This window comes from Melitaea cinxia, chromosome 27, assembly GCF_905220565.1.
Source record: "Melitaea cinxia chromosome 27, ilMelCinx1.1, whole genome shotgun sequence".
In the NCBI taxonomy this organism is placed as follows: Eukaryota; Metazoa; Arthropoda; class Insecta; order Lepidoptera; family Nymphalidae; genus Melitaea; species Melitaea cinxia.
In genome coordinates, this window is record NC_059420.1 from 2740388 (window position 1) to 2759442 (window position 19055).

A 19055-nucleotide genomic window follows, 5' to 3' on the forward strand; every position below is an offset into this window, starting at 1 on the left:
AAAAAGGAGGAGGTTATTCAATTCGACCGTATATATATTTTTTTTTGTATGTTCGGGGATAACTTCGTCGTTTATGAACCGATTTTGATAATTCTTTTTTTGTTGGAAAGGAGATATCCCTGGTTTGGTACCATGATAAGAAAACCAGGATCCGATGATGGAATCCTAGAGAAATCGAGGAAAACTCGAAAATCCGCCTAACTTTTTACGGGTGTACCGATTTTGATAATTTTTAATTTAATCGAAAGCCAATGTTCATCATGTGGTCACCTTTAAATTTCATCGAGATTTGATTACAGCTTTTGGATTAATCTTTGATAATGCGTATTTACTTGACAAATTTTTCGTCTACCTACGTTGTATTACTTGTCGATATAATTGAAGTCGGTTTTGTTTTCGTTTGCGAGCAAACACAATTATAATTCATGTAGAGATTATTTCTAGTTTAAATAACCTTTAGCAAGCTTATTACAAAAGATTCAAACGTAAAATCCGTCTGTTTGTAAATTTAAAAGCTGTTAGAAATGTTTCATCGATTGATCGGAGTCATACTTTAACCGTCTTTGAACGGAATCTAAGCGGAGTATTGTGTTTAATTTACACCCTGATGACGACACAGCTAATTATAATTATGATACTCTTCGGGTCAGTGGTTACAATTATTACACTAAGGGTCGCGGATTCGAACCCTGCTCGTGACAAATTGTTGTTTGGACCATATATTTTGATGATCTAGGCATTTGTGTTTGCGTTTTGTGTTTCTTGACTTTTGATTTAGGATTTTCTACTAGGGTAATAGGCGTTTTCATTCATTCATTACCTACTATACATTGCGAATCAGTGGTAGTTTCACATTTTTAAAAATTAATATTATTTTAATGTGCATAATCACGTTTTATAAGTTTATTTAAATCTATTTGTAAGTAAATTAACGTTTTATTGTTCTTTAAATTTGTCTGTCTGTCTGATGTCTATTCCGGCACTGCAAAGAATCTGCTATACTAAATTATATGCAACTTTCTCGTTGTGATTCTGGAGATTTAAAGACACCTTAAAATCGGGTGTATGTTTCATCTCGATACACCGTTTGAAAATGTAGTTTTTACTCTATAGGCTATATAACGTCACGCTACAACTAATAGGGATATCAACCGGAATGTTTGACGCGAGCCTGGAGAAGGCCTCTATCCAGAAGTGGATTGTAATAGGCTGAAGTTAGTACAAGTTATAGGAGCGAAGTATATTTAAATAATATGTAATCAAAACTAACCGTTTCTCCAGTATAGGCACAGGGTTTAAAACGTTAATTGTCAATAATTTCGTAATAAACAAACAAGGAACAACAAGTCGCTCATGCAAAAGATCTCCGATCTCGTCGTTGTTGAATCAAAGGCATTCCACTTGACTGCACCCGCCATTTTGTTTCCCTTTTAATTCACCGCCTTTCTTTGAAATGGCTGTCTATGAATTTGGGGTCCGTTGGAAATAAAAATTACTATTATATTTGAGTTTGTGCAAAAATAAAAATAAACTAATTATAAATACACATTATTCGGGATATCTCATAAACTATACTGTCTGATCCAGGTCAAATTAAATGGGTCCGACAACACAAGCACCAGCTTTCGATTAAAATAATTGTGTAATAATTTTGAAGTCGGTAAAAACTATCATGAATTGCAAAAAACACAGGATGTTTTGATTTATAAAAAATAAAATATAGACGAATATAAGTACGTTAAATCAATTATATTCAATTACAAGACAAAAACAAAAAAAGGTGTGGGAAAATCTCTTTTAATATTGACTAATTATATACACACACATATATATAACTTATACTTTAGACTGGCAGTAGGTATCGAACCCACAACTTCCAGAACAGAAAGGGGAGTCACTGCAAACTGCACCAACGGGTTAATCATAATATAAATCATACATTACAAAAAATACATTTGAAAATTATTTAATGTAATAACAACTCCACGGAACCCAACCTCTTTGAAACACACTTGGTGTCATTTTTTATCTGTTATCATAAAGCGGAGCACACATTATTATAGAATTGACACCTTTCTTGGTCCCTTTGTGTGGGGTGGCGAAATGACTGGCCGGAATGATTAGTTGCTATACAGCTGTTAAATAATAATATATTCAAAAATAGTAATATTTTTAACTTTTTAAAATTTTGGTACACTTTTAATTGGGGTGAATAGGTATGACTTTTGATAATATTCTAAACATTTAGAAACTATATTATTACTAAGTATAATTATTTAAGTTATAAAAATAATATACAACATACTAAATTACATTTTTTCGTAAATGGTTCTCCATAGTTATGACTAAAGTAATGTAATAATAATAAATAAAATATGTAGTGTTTAAAAAAATATTATCAGTGAAGTCTGTTTTCTAATTTTTTTTCTACCAAAATCAATACTGCATTAAATTAAAAATAAGTCTACGCATTGCTTTAATGGTAGAATCACAAAATTTCTTTTAATAGATTAAAAAAACTCATTTCGTTTATAATATAATTATATATTAATTTTATTTATATATGTTTTAACTATTAGCACCAAATACTACTTTTCGAACTCCTGTATACCTACAAAGGGCCGCCCAGGTACCCGTTTCGAGCACTCCTGCGCATCCTAACCAAACACTAATAAGTATTGTCACTTCTATACCCATTTAATGTTGACAAAAAAGGAGTATTTTTTTCATTTTGAAAAGTAGAACAAATATGCCACCTGGTCAGCCTTTATTTTTAATATTTAAAAAACGACTTTTTAAAATCGATTGTACTGTGTATGGCACGCTTTACAATGATTGCGGTATAGTAAATTGATTAGTTCCAGACTTCCAGAGAACCCTGTCTAGCAGTAGCTGAGATGTTTTGTAACTTTATATATTGTAGGCTACCTAGCATTTATCATTTATTTATGTATATTATATTTAATTGTATTATACATATATTAACAATTAATATTTAATTTATAAAATGTTCCAATATTTATATTTATGAAACAAGCTAACCGCACTATACCCGTAGTATACGGCGTATATGACATTAGCTCTTTCTCTCGCAGTGTTTAAAATGCACATTTATATTGTAACTAACTGTGCCAGCGACTTCGTCTGCGTGGAACCTAAAATTTTTTTATATTATAGCGTTACATTATAATTTGCGTCTAAGAGGGTAGTTTTAAAATATTTGAGAGAGAATTATGAAAGACATTCTTAAAAAGTTTTTTTTAAAGTTCTAAATGTGTTTGTACGCCGAACAGTATGGATGTAGTCGACAGTGCTATAGCCATTTATAAGCCCAGCCTGCTCCGGTGGTTGGAATTCGTCGAAGTCTTGTGGCGAGACGATTATTAACGACCCTCGAAAACAGCTTTTTATACAACTTTTTATTAGTGTTGTGTTCCTGTATTGATCGAATTAGATAAAACTCCCAGTAGAATCGGGGGTAGAATCGGCAATGCGCTTTCGTTTAGTGTTACAGGTGTCTATAGGCTACGGTAATCGCTTACCATCAGGCAGACCGAACGCTTGTTGCCGCTATAATTATATAGCGCGTTCTAGTTATATAGAAGCACTGGGGATGCAAGAGTTGACAGTCGACAACGCTTATGATAATCGTTGCATTGCGGTAACCGCTTAACCTGGGGGGAATTAGGGATAGGGTCGGCAACGCGCTTGCGATGCTTCTGGTGTTGCAGGCGTCTATAAGCTACGGTAATCGCTTGCCATCAGGTGAGCCGTACGCTTGTTTGCCGATCTAGTTACATAAAAATATACGTTACTTAAAAATAATTACAAATTGTGTGATATAATAGTTAAACTTATGGCTAATTACCCATTCCTTGCAGACAACCAAAGTACAGAGCTTGCTTTAAGTTGCGCACGCGGCTATATGCCGCTGTTTGACCGTAGTGTCACAGTTAACGACTCAGCTGATAATATCGCCAGACAGACGAATTGACAATCAATATTAATTTAAAATCGTTTAGAATGTAAGAATGAGTTAGGTTCCCTACACACGCTAATAATTTTAAAAAATCTGTACGGGAGGTTAGGTTAGGCGACGCGTTGACGCAACGGTCACAGTACTGATTTGTGGCTGTCGCGCTGGCGGTTACTGGTTCGATCTCCGCAAATATCAAACATTTATACTGGCCATATAGAGTTTGCCGTGCCTCGGAGAGCACGTTAAGCCGTCGGTCCCAGTTGTTATCATGTTCACCTGATAGCGATCGTTACTCATAGTATGTGAATACAATGGATAGGCCTTTATAAAATTATAATAATAATAATATATTTATAAAGAGTATCCTCTTTAATCTCTAAATATTTAAATTTAGTATTTTCAATTGTCATTGCAGATGACATAAAAAAATAATAAAAGTATAAAACTATGGTGTTTGATGAAAACGGAAAATAATAATAAAATATAATTAATACAGAAGAATTATAAATAATAAACATAAATTGTCGTTTCTCTTATTTTCAGAGCAACGCAATTTGTTTATTTATAAAGAAATACCTTATATATTTATTTCGGGACTAGCCCATATAGTGTTAGTAACAATTTTTCTTATAATCTAGTGTTAGTACAATTACAAAGTATAAACTAAATACATTTTAATAATAATCTACTTGTTAGGTACATAAAACTTAGAACTAAACTAACAACGAAGTTAATAACACTGTACACTAAATGTAATATAATAATCTCTTCCTATGAAACTCCTGTGCTAAAGATTATAAGTTAGCAGAAGGAGCATGAAGATGTACCCAGCGACAAAATAATGGGGAGTCCCATCGGTCGGCCAAGACGTTCAGGATGGTGTGATTATAGGTAGCTAGTAATTTTTCAAATAATTACAATGTTTAATTTTAACTCGTAAAATAAAAATCCAAAGATTCAAAGCTTTAAATGAAGTAATTTTTAGTTTTGATTTTGATTTTTCAGAAACAGTCCAACGAAACTGTTTGTCACCTGTCGTCGCTTGTCGTTACTTAGAGCGTTGCTTGTTGTCGCTTGTCGTCACCTGTTGTTGGTTGTCGCCTTTAGATGTCGCACGCTGTCTAGTGTATAGCGTCTGTAACCGCCCTTAAACTATTTTAAAACATATGATTACACTTTTTGCATTATTTCTTCGAAAGGATGTAACGAATGACCCGCTGTGTCCGTTTATGACATCATTTTACAAAAACAATCATCAAAAGTAATTAAAGTATTATGGTTTCGGAGAATTTCAACAATAATAATGACTACTCGATCTGTCACTACTCTCCTATCAAGAAGGTAAGTTGTGACAACATTGTGCTTAGACTATTTGATTAATTAAATATACTTTTACATATTTTGTTGAGGTAGACCGTAAAGATACCTCACTTCAGCAGTTCAGCCTATCGCAGTCCACTGCTGGACATTGGCCTCCACAAGTTCGCGCCAAAAACGTCGTGAACTCGTGTGTGTTGCCTATAGTCACCACGCCGGGCAGCCGGGTTGGTCACCGCGGAGCTAGCTTTGTCGCAGCTAAAACGCTGCTGCCCGTCTTCAGCCTATGTATTTGGAAGCAAGCAGTTGGATGGTTATCCCGCCATCGATTGGCTTTTCAAATTCCAAAGTGGTAGTAGAACTGTGTTATCCCTTAGTCATCTCTTACGACACCCACGGGAAGAGAGCGAGTGGTTATATTCTTTACTGCCGTAACCACATTACAAGATATATACTGCTCAAAATTTGGAGCAGCCCGACTGGAGAAGTCCTCAACCTTACAGAAGATTACAGCTAAATAACACTACTTTCAAGCAGTGTTGTGTTCATGTTCGTGAGTAAGGTGACCAAAGCTCCTGGGGGGGAATTGGGGGTAGGGTTGGCAACGCGCTTGCGGTGCTTCTGGTGTTGCAGACGTCTAAAAGTTACGGTAATCGCGTACCATCAGGTGAGTCGTACGCTTGTTTGCCGACTTATTTATTTAAAAAAAAATCTAGATTTTCAACTATCTACGTATCAATTTTCATTAAAATCAGTCCATTCGTTTTTGCGTTTGATTAATAAATATACAAACTTACGCAATTATAATATCAGTAGGATAGAGTATAGTATAGTATAGAGTTATGGTCCCGCGTGAGTAAGTTAGAGAGCTCCTGGGGAGAATCGAGGATATACAATTCAAACTCTTGGTATATACAATTTGATGACTTTTTTATACCACAACACTACCTAACTTATAAATATACAAGTTATTATTATAGTAGCTGTGCGGTTTCACTCGCGTTGATTTTAGAAAAAAGTATTATAATATAACCTACCATGGTAAATGTACTATCAAACACAAAAATCAATTTTCAGTTCGAACCAGTAGTTCTTGAGATTACCGCGTTTAAAAAAAAACAAGCTTTTCTGCGTTAAAATATTAGTATAGATAAAAATTACAATTTAAAGAGCAACAGACGAGAGGGTAGTTTGATTTTTTTACGAAAAAACTTTTTGATTCTGGATTATTTTTATTCTAAGAAATTTTTCAATGCAAAATGTTATTATGTACAAAGCGACTATCGCATATACACATCACAGTACGACATTGTTACAACAACTGAATCATTTGCTACATCTTATCTCCGGAACAAAGTATCTTTCATACATTTATAGATTAGGCGCAATTTGACTTTGACCCCTTGCCTCTGAGAGCACGTTAAGTCGGTCCCAGTTGTTATCATGTACACCTGATAGCGATCGTTACTCATAGTAGGAAATATATCCGCCAACCCGCATTGGAGTGCGTGGCGAATGAAGCTCTGATCCTTATCCTACATGGGGAAAGAGGCCTATGCTCAGCAGTGGGATGTTACAGGTTGAAATGAACCAGCATTAAGTGTAATCCAACGGACGAAACAACTCTTGATCCACATAGCATTCATCATTACATCATTACAGCCTATACAGTCCACTGCTGGACATAGGCCTCCACAAGTTTACGCCAAAAATAACGTGAACTCATGTGTTTTGCCCATAGTCACCTTGATGGACAGGCGGGTTGGACACATAGCATTATTAGAAACGAAATAGCAAAGAAGCGATATTAATTCCTAAAATATGTATAATTTAAATACAACACTGCGTAGGTTTTAAAGCGTGTCTGAGACTGTGCCTAGGTCTAGATTCTGGACTAACGGGATACTGTGTGGGTGGATAGTAATGTCTCATAAAGGCGAGTCTGTTTGTTATTCATCTTTATAGTCATATCTATTGTTATATTATAAAGATGTAAAGTTTCTAACTTTGTTTGTTTGTAGGGGGTAATCTTCGCAAATACTGATCCGATCTTAAAAATTCTTTCACTAACAGAAAGCCACACTATTTAGGAGTGATATAAGCTATATTTTATTATGATTGAACAAAAAATTCAATGAAAAATAATCATCATCATCATTACAGCCTATACAGTCCACTGCTGGACATCGGCCTCCACAAGTTTACGCCAAAAATAACGTGAACTCATGTGTGTTGCCCATAGTCACCACGCTGGGCAGGCGGGTTGGTGACCGCAAGGCTGGCTCTGTCGCACCCAAGACGCTGCTGCCTATCTTCGGCCTGTTTATTTCATAGCCAGCAGTTGGATGGTTACCCCGCCACCGGTCGGCTTTTTAAGTTCCAAGGTGGTAGTGGAACTGTGTTATCCCTTAGTCGCCTCTTACGACACCCACGGGAAGAGAGGGGGTGGCTATATTCTTTAGTACCGTAGCCACACAGTACTGAAAAATAATATTATATGTAAATCAAGTCAGAGAAATGCGAGTGAGATGAAATATTTACTATATATTTGCATCACAAAAATAATAATTAACGCCCATAGAAGTGGGCACGGGTCGGCTAGTAATTAATATATACTACACACGGTCGTTTGTTCCGAAGTTACTAGTAATTTTGTATTGAGTTTTTAGTTAAGCGCAGGGGCCCGGGATCGGAGGCCTGCGTAATTCTGATTATATTTTAAAAAATCTGAATATGATGAAAAACCTATTTATTAAGAAAGAAGAGGATATTAAACATAGCTCTATGATGCACAGGTAGGTTACTGTAACCAAAACATCGAACAACCTGACGGTTCTAAGATTGTGAAGAGGATGGTATTTTTATGGACTTTTATTATAAGGCGCTTAAGGCCAGCAGTCCTCAGACTGCCTAGAGATGCTAGGACATGGTCTAACATTGACGGGTTTTTCTGTTAAAGGCGATGGTCTTTCTAATGGTGGTCTTTGAAACACTTATCATGTTTCTGAAAGATAGAATGAGTTAATGGAGGAATGGAGCATTATTATGCTCTATTGATTGTACATTAATCTATTAATTGTACTGATGGAAACAAATATTTAAAAAAAAGTGTGCGCTGCAGACCACACGACTGAAGTAAAACTTCTTTACTCTCTGTATTATAAAGTTGAAGAGTTTGTTTGTTTGTTTGAATGCGCTAATCTCAGGAACTGGTTCGAAGTGAAAAAATATTTTTGTGTTGGATAGTTCATTTATCGAGGAAACCTATAAGCTATTATTTTAGCACGTTTTTTTCACAAATTACAGGCACAGCTAATAAGGCAATTTGCGTATTAAAATTAAACTGAAAAAGGTTTTATAACATTTACTACAAGGAGGTTCTAACGAAGTAGTGTTTCATCACAATTATAATCAATTGTAGGTACATGAAGTAACCTTTAAATTAGTCTGAAAGCGGAGCTCACCGTCCTGATCATTTTGGGTCATCGGTGCAACGAGCTTTCATAAGGAAGCTCATACGCGGAAGACTTTTATACCACAGATATAGCAAAGCAGCGTACGGTTGTAATGGCTCTAATACATGTGGCTCAAGTGGGTTAAGCCTAACCTAAAGCTGACAGAATATCACAGCTAAAGAACACTACCATCAAGTAGTGGTGTGTTCCTGTTGTGTTAACGACTCGAATCGGAGGTAAGGTCACCCGGTATTGCAGAAATTAAAACAAGTAATATACAATTTATTAATTATTTTATAACATATACACGGTCGTCTGTTCCTACGGTAAGCAAATTAATGTTTGTGTTATAGGTAACGGTTGATATAGCAATTTTTTTTTTATAACTTTGTAGAAATAGTACATATATAAATAAATGTAAATATTACACCCAGCTACAGGCGGGAAGCATGGATATAATTTTTGTAATAATTTTGATATATATATATATATTAATTCATGAAGCAAAAACTTTGTACACCTTTTTACGAATATTGCGCTGACAGAGATGAAGCTTCGTACACTTATAGTTTAAAGAGAAACGGAGTGAGGAATGTTAATTCTTTTTTAAAAATTTATGCAAAAAAATACGGTAAATGAATAATAAAACATTACACACACTACCATGCATTTCACACACACACGAATATATTTAACTCTTTTGTTTATTATTATAGAAGTACAAGCTGACCCCGCGAACGTTGTTTAGCCATATATGTTATCAAACCCCTTAACCCCCCCCCTTATAACTTAGGGGTATGAAAAATAGATGTTGTCCTATTCTCAAACCTATCCGATGTACACACAAAATTTCATAAAAATCTGTCTATCCGTTTCGGAGGAGTATTGTAACTAACATTGTGACACGAGAATTTTATATATAAGTCTTTGACCACGGAACCTTAATAATATTCAAACTTATAATTAAAATTAATTATGGTCGAATTTCCACCACTATGCGACCACTATTATTTTTAACGAGTTAATATTGAATCGCTCATTTATTGACAGCCTAAGACTTTCGCTAAAGCGATATTAAGTCTAAACATTATAATACCGTCTAACATGGGCATAGTTACGGTTCTAGGTCTTAGACCATACCTAGATCTGGCTTAGTGTTTCAATTGCCCTTTTACAGACCTCAAGAACCTATCATAGCGAGCCATAGATGAGCGGCCATTTTGATATTTTAATGTTTTGTTGAATAGGTTTATTTTATAGTGAGTACTAGGTAGAAGTTTTTTATATGATGATTTTATATTCGGTTCTGAGCGATTTTTGATATAATATTAAAAAAAAATTAGTAATCCCTCATGTGTGGGTAGCACAAAAAATCAATAACGCGAATTTTAGAACTAGCTCTGCATCGTGATTCCGCTCGCGTAATTTCCGATCTCACGGGAATAGGGTTTAGTCGCGTCAGTTGTAAGTTAATAATGCGTATTTACTTGACCATTGTTTCGTCTGCCTACGTTGTACTGGTTACATTGAAGTTGGTGTTCTTTTTGAGATCAAACAGTTATTTCCTAAGGGTTAATTCGAATTATTATTCTAATTGCATACACGACTTGTAGCGACATCTATCACGCGGCATACAAACTAGAGAAAACTGACGTATCTTACATCGCGCTATCAAAGTTATCACAGTGATTGAGTATACATACAAGATCCCGACAAAAACCGTGGGGGCGTTAGCGTTAGCCCACCAGACACAACATACGTCTGGTCGGAGGATCCTCCCTTTGCGATGGCGGACGAAGAACTTCACAAACTATACCATCGCACCCCCAAACTGGTGACCCCTACGTGATTCTTCACACTCCCAAAGACTTGATTCATCCTCTACAAAGTGCTAGACCCTACTTATATTACATTTGTTAATGATTATGAGTATAAGTGAATATATAAGTGAATATATAATTAATCTCTTACGCAAAAACTACTAAACGAATTGTAATGAAACTTTGTACGTATATACCCGACTAGAAAAAAGGTCAGGCTCAACCAGATCATGTATCTGGACCGGATCAGGATAGCATGAGGCATGCCAGATCCGGCAAGCTCTATCAGGGCCAAGTCTGGTCCAGACAAGGATAGCCTGATGTAAAATATAATCAAGTATCCCTACTAGAAAAAAGGTCAGGCTCAACCAGATCATGTATCTGGACCGGATCAGGATAGCATGAGGCATGCCAGATCCGGCAAGCTCTATCAGGGCCAAGTCTGGTCCAGACAAGGATAGCCTGATGTAAAATATAAAAAGTATCCCTACTAGAAAAAAGGTCAGGCTCAACCAGATCATGTATCTGGACCGGATCAGGATAGCATGAGGCATGCCAGATCCGACAAGCTCTATCAGGACCACGTCTGGTCCATTCAAGGATAGCCTGATGTAAAATATAATCAAGTATGGTAACGCATACTGGATCAGGACCCGGTCCGGACTGTTTTTCTGTAAGGTTGAAGTTACCCAGTAAGGCTGCTTCAAATCCTGAGCAAGATATTTCCTGCCGTGCCCTACCTCAAGACTCCTACGACACGTGACCAGCCCACTGCCACTTCAACACTCAATGAATATTACACTAAAACTCGTTCATTTTGTTAATTTTACGTCATCACCTCACCTCAGCCTATCGCAGTCCACTGCTGGACATAGGCATCCACAAGTTCACGCCAAATACGGCGTGAACTCATGTGTTTTGCCCATAGTCACCACGCTGGGCGTGCGGGTTGGTGACCGCAGGGCTGGCTTTGTCGCACCGAAGACACTATTATTTTATACGTTATATTTTTACGTACTAGATACTTATTTCATTTAGTGATTTGGATTGTAAGAATTTTTAAAAAGAAAACGTCGTCACTGGTAACAAGAAATATGGCGTCATCTGTAGCTTTAGTGATGCTGAAAATATCTTAACATGTAATGAGATGTGTCGAGCTTCTAAAATTAAATATTTATTTTACATCAACAAGTCTTTTTTTTTTTAAATATATAGACTAGCGCTTGACTGCGATCTCACCTGAAGGCAAGTGAAGAGTTGCGCGCTTGCCTAGAAAATGCCTATTCACTCTTGATTTAAAGATACCCAAGTTACAGTTCGTTGGAAAAACGGAAGCCGGAAGGGCATTCCAAATTTTTGCGGTGCGTATTAGGAACGAGGAAGCAAATCGTTTAGTGCGAGATCGTGGGATTTCAACCACATAGCGGTGCAGATTCATGCGATGCCTTGCGGTTCGGTGGTAGAAAGGTGATGGTGGAACCAAATTGTATAGTTCTAGAGCACACTCTCCGAAATAGTCACTGGAATAAAGAAAAATACACGGGAAAAAATGTGACACTACAAATTATAGATACCCCTCCCCTAAAGCTTGTATTTGTACAAATATTTGTTTCCGGTCTGGTTGTATGTTCTTCTGGGTCTCCCCATCGTGCCTCGGAGAACACGTTGAGCTGTCGGTCCCGGCAACGGCAGTACTTAAGAGGAAAGGGTACCTGAGATGCTTTTGAAAAATAGGTATTTGAATAAAATGTTCCTGTCTCGCTGTATCCTGCCGCCGCGCCCCGTGGCAAGAAAGGGACAACTACAGCTCGGACCGTTTTAGGTAGATAATTATTGACCAAAACAGCATTTCTTAGTCGAATTTTTCCTCCCCAAAACATGCCAATTTCTTTTTATGTTTTTTATGAAACTAAAAAAACCTTTAACTATGTTCCTATGTTCTTGCCCCTATGTTCTTGGTTTTTTTTTAAATATGCGTAGTTTTTTTCATGTATAAAAAATTAGGTAATATTTCTAGTTTTTGAAGACTCCTACTCCCTATGATAATAAAAATATGAAAAAAAAAAGCCAAGACATAGGGGCATGGTAATGGCAGTTGAAGGTTTTATATTAGAAACATATTTGATCTAGTATCATTATTCTAGTAAGGAAACAGTCGACTACCTTTGTATGGAGTAAGAGCCGGTATCCTTAGCGATTTTTACTCGTAGTAGGGACTATATCCCTCAACCAAAGCTGTGGAGTTACTAATATATCATAAAGGTGAACAGTTTGTTTGTTACACTTTAATCTCAGGAAGTATTGGTTCGACCATTTACTGAAGAAGGCTAAAGGCTATATAAATTTTTTGTAGTTTTTTCCTCCAATTAATGCGAGTGAAGCCACGGAGCACAGCAAGTTATTTATTTAAAAAATATCACAACGCATAATTTTCAACAAAAATAAAGTTTTTTTCTATATAATATTCATTCAAAGGGTATCATAATATAATTTACTATAGTAAAAATACGAATCCCGCGTAAGTAAAACCGGGTCGTTTCTCTGTATTATTATTATTTCACAATAAAACATGATCCCGTACAGAGTATCAAATAACTCAATAAATCACTCATTTTATTATGTTTTGACTCATTTTATATCCAAAATGGCGTCCAACTTTTTGCATTTTTAGTTGAAAAAAAGCTGCGATCATTATTTTAAAATTAATTTAGGGTTCAGTAGAAATAGGTTTGTTACTAAATTTTGAAGACGTGTTGATACAGTGGTCACAGTAACAGTAAGGGTAGTCCACCCCTAATTTTTTTTTTAATTTTTAGATAAATTATTTATTTTTAATTTTATTATGATATGGCGTTGAAAAATACATACAACCCTAAATTTTCACCTTTCTACCACCAACCCCTATTTTTAAATAGCATTTAGCGGCAAGACAACGTTTGCCGAATCACCTAGTAAATAATATTATAAATGTGAACGTAAGTTTGTTTGTTACGCTTTCACGCGAAAACTACATAACCGATCATCATAAAACTTTTTACACATATTCTTGGAGGTATTTGAAGTAACATAGGAAACTTTCTATTTACAAAAAATTCAATGCGAGTAAAGCCGCGACTAAAAGCTAGTTTAAATATAATATTTTGGTTTTTTTATTATGTGACATAAAAAGTGAATTAATTTAAAATCAAAAGGGATTCTATACAATTTAATTTTTCCTGTACAATTTTTCATATTTCTTGTCAGATACCGTACAGAACCCTGTATGCAAATCTGACTAAGCGTTGACCTTTACTACTCTAAAGCGATGCTAGAGCTATAATTTATCTTTTTTATCAGAAGCAATTAACAAAGTTAACTTTGATCTAAAAACGCTGCGTAATTAGAATTATATCATTACAAATCCAACGCCAATGGTTCCATATAAATCAAAAGCCTGTTACAATGTTTGTGAAATTTATTTGCAAGTGTGACTGGGGACAAGCCACGCTTCAGACTGTAATATCCCACTGCTGGTCATAGGTCAAGGTCATATCTTGCCAGATGTAGGAGAAGGATCAGAGCTTAATCCAGCACGCTGCTTCAATGCGGGTTAGCGGATATAGCGTACTATGAGTAACGATCGCTATCAGGTGTCCATTATGACAGCCGGGACTAAATAAAAGATAACCCTTTTATAGCGAAAAATAAACAAATTTTATTTAGTGAATAATTTTATAAGTTGCATACGCCATCGCTAATAATCACAGAGTATTAGAAAAACAAACATAATACCACAGAATACATAATTATAATACTGAAAGATGAACACAGGTTATACATAGGTATAAATTAATTACATCAATATAACATAAAAATGACTGTAGTGAAAATGAATGTAGGCGATCACACATTGGCGATTGCGGGTTGAATTCCCGCTCTGAATGGATATGATCGATTTAAAAATGTACCTAGGCACAGTATAATTGATTTGTTTATGTTCGACTATTTTTAAATTAACTTAAAACGTGCATTTGTTTTTAAAAAAAATGGCTTAACTGTATCTACATAGTATAGCATATCTTCTCCAGTGAATTACTGGCTTAAAGAATTCGCATAAACTTACAATTTGTGAACAACTGTCGATTTTGAAACGCTCAAAAATTAACTCTATTTTCATTGAAATAAAGTAATTTTTTGGATACAAAAACTATATGAATATTCAGATTTAGCAAATGTACAAACTTATACTAACAGTCCTTTTGTTTGAAATTTACTTGGTTACAAATAACCATTGCTTTAGGATACAGCTTCTCAATGTAAGTGGTAGCGTCCCACGGGATTTAACTACGCTTCAGCCTGTAATATCCCACTACTAGGCATAGGCCTCTTTCCCCATGTAGGAGAAGGATCAAAGCTTAATCTACCACGCTGCTCCAATGCGGGTTGGCGGATATATTCCCTTATATGAGTAACGATCACTATCAGGTGTACATGATAACCACCGGGACCGACGGCTTAACGTGCTCTCCGAGGCACGGTGGGGAGGCCCACAAGGACTGTACAAACACCCAGACCAGGGCAAACACCTGTATGGCCAATACAAATGTTTATCATGTGCGGGGATCGAACCCGCAACCGCCATCGCTACAGGCACAATCCATGGCTGTAACCGCTGCGCCAACGCGGCGGGATTTTACTAATATAATTAAAATTTGTCTTTACGGCCCATTATCAAATTACGACAATAAAATTTCCAGATTGTTTGCCCCTCCATCGTCCTTGTCACAGTTGGTCACAATTATGAGACCCTACCCTCCTCTACCTAATGTGACGTCTTATATTTTGCATATCAGTTTCTACATTATTTTAATTAATATCAATTCGCCAACAAAACGGCTTAAACTTTATTTTTTTAACTTGATTGTTAAAAGATATGTATATGAAATATCATGTTTTAAATACTAATCTAATATATAAAATTCTCGTGTCGCGGTGTTTGTAGTTAAACTCCTCCGAAACGGCTTGACCGATTCTCATGAAATTTTGTGTGCATATTGGGTAGGTCTGAGAATTGGTTTGAGGTCTAAAGACGCTGCTTCCCGCCTTTGGTCTGTGTATTTGAAAGCCGGCAATTGGAAAATACCTAATGTTAATATTATAGCAATTTAGAAATTGTTAGCTTTCATTACAATTTTTTTGATGTGTAGAACTTTTTTTTGACGTTCGTTAAGTGTGTGTAACCTTATGGTGAAATAAATAATTTCATTTCATTTCAGTGGGCAACTTCCCACAATATTTGAGAGCCACTGCTTCGAAGTGTAGTTTACATTGTAGCTAAGGATTTACTTCTTGTTTATTATTTAGTGAGCTATAAATACACGTGTAATTATTTTACGCGTTTTTATTTAGTAATAGTTTGCGAACTAGCCGACAGAGTTGAACTGTGTGATTAAAGAAGTTTGACAAACATTGAACAGTTAGAATATGATCGTACGTATCTATGTAGACTTAGGGCCTGTTTAGCCGGTTTTGGATAGCGCTATTTGAGACCGTATCCAAAAGTTTATGTTTGTATGAATGTTTGTTACTCTTTCACGCAAAAACTACTAGACCGATTTTAATTAAACTTAGCAGCTTTGACGACGCGTTGGCTGCAGCGGTCACAGGACTGGCTGTTGTGCTGGCGGTCGCGGGGTCGATCCCCGCTCACGAGAGACATTTCTATCGACCATATAGATGTTAGTCGTGGTCTGGGCGTTGTGTTTGTGTATTGTATGTGTTTCCGGACCCCCAACACAGGAGAAAATCCTACTGAACTGAAACACAAAATAAAAGTTAAATTTAAATCAGTAGTTACTTATATTAGCGCGTTTATTTCTCTATGTAAGTGACGGGTTAGAGCTTAATCCGCTACGCTGCTCCACTGCGGGTTGGTGGTATATTCCCTAATATGAGTTATGACCGCTATCAGATGTGTGAAGGAATTAAACACCTTTTCCGACTGACTGATTTGTTAATTCAATTGTTTGGATATACAGTATATGAATAAGTAATTAAATTAATTGGGTATACAATATATCATTAAGTAGCCAATGACAGAACTAGTGCTCGCTTCAAATCCAGCAACCAGAATGAATCCTGCGTTCCTTTAGTTTAAAACAAATTATCCCCACTTTAATCCCCACCGTGATCGATTCCCATTGGTTTAAATGAAAATTAATTTAGTTGCCAGATTCTTACAATATTTAATAGTAAAATTAAAAATAAATATAAATTTTAATGAAATAATACAATCTTTTTATCGCAAATTTTAATAAATAATTAATATAATTACATAAATAATATAAAAATCACAACAAATGTCTATAATAACAGCTGGGACAAACAACTTGCTCTCGGAAGCACGGTAGGGACTACCAGACTGGAGAGCAATATTTGTACGAATACAAGTATGCACTCCGAGCGAGAATTGAACCCGCAACCGCCAGTGTGCACAGCACACACACCACTACATCAGGTCGGTGTCGATTATTTACACTGAATATTATTTGATATTAAAATATTTCTTTCTAAGATATAGAATCGCAGTAAAGATGTCGATAGGCCTATTTATGTGTGCCAAACACAGTACGGTATATTATATGTCACTGCAAGAGGTGCGGTGCAAGGGATCGTCGGATAGCGGGTAGATAACAATCTTTAATAATTGTGTTTGCAGACAAACGAAAAAAAAAACCGACTTCAATTACATCGACAAGTAATACAACGTAGATCGATGAAAAAATAGTCAAGTAACTACGCGTTATCAAAGATTACTCAAAAAGTAGTTATCAGATCTCGATAAAATTTAAATGTGACCATATAATGAACATCAGCTTTTCATTAAATTAAAAATTATCAAAATCGAAATACCCAGTAAAAAGTTATTGCGGATTTTCGAGAGTTTCCCTCGATTTCTCTGGGATCCCATCATCAGATCCTGGTTTCCAAATCGGTATATCCAGTAGAAAGTTATGCGGTATAATACAACGTAGGTCGACGAAAAAAGCGTCAAGTAAAAACGCATTATTAGATATAACTCGAAAAGTAGTTGTTAGATCTCAAATAAATTTAAATGGGACCAATTGACACACACCACCTTTCGATTAAAAAAAAATTGTCGAAATCGGTCCACCCGGTCAAAAGTTCTGATGTAACATACATAAAAAAATATATATACAGTCGAATTGAGAACCTCCTCCTTTTTTGGAAGTCGGTTAAAAACAAGATATAAAATGATTTGGATTTCCACGAAAAGATTTCTCTACCATAAATACACATTCGCATATTGAAGTGAAAATTCTTTGGAATCGTTGTGATTTGAAACTCGATGAAACGAAAATGCGTCACGATAAAAAACAAACGCATAAATAGAGATCGTGATCATCGTCGAATGAACAAATCGTAACAGCCTTACGACTTTTCAGAAGTTTTACTTACAGTGTGTACTTTACGGTGTGTGAATTGTACACACACTTTTTTATCCCGTATCTTCTATACAGTATTAGAAAAATTGTGTATACTTTGTTGGTGTTCTATAAATAAATAAACTTATATTGTAACAATTCGTACAGTTGTATGAAAACGAGTACATTTTTAATATTAAAACGCTGACACTTATGGCTTAAAGTAAACCGCAAATGCAGACAGTTTGCCAAATCGCCAAAAAAATCTCCACTTAGGATAGGGTTGGCGCTTGTGAAAATATTTTGTATATTTTAATTGTATTTTGTTTTAAATGTAAACTTTGTAGACTGAAGTGATAACATAATTATATATTAAAATCACATTTATGATAATTTTCAACTTTTTATTCCTACTTTTTTTGTTATTTGTGTTTTTTTGTTTCAGTCTTTATTTTGCCGCTTATGTCTAAAAAAAATTGCAACGTATAAATGTTTTACAATCCACATTTAATTATTTATTAATCATCTACAAATTAAAGCACGACACATAAAGTAATATAACACTTAATCAAGTCCAAACAGTCCTCCCGTGACCATGGTTGCTGTAAAGTATCCGAAACGCCGGGCATCTAAAAAACAAATAAACCGCGGTAAAATCCGAAAAAGTCGTATCATTATAATGAGTGAAATTCGTGTAATCATTAGAAAACAATATGTGAACACAACACTGTTTAAAAGCAGTATTATTTATCTGTAGTCTTCGGTAAGATCGAGGTACTTCCCCAGTCGGACTGCTCCGGATTTTGAGCAGTATATTACCCTACCACTCTTAACGGTCTAAAATAAACAACCTACCCGACATTCAATTTATGAAAATAAATTAATATATGAAAATAATTACACTTAGGGAAGTGGCAGCCCTGTCGTCTTCGTCGTGACGTCATCATTTGTGCATCCCTGTGCACTTGACAGGTTTACCGACAGTAAGGTGCAAGTGCTCGAATTGATGATAGAGATCATTTTATTTTGAAAATCCATTGTGGAAATATATATGTCTGGT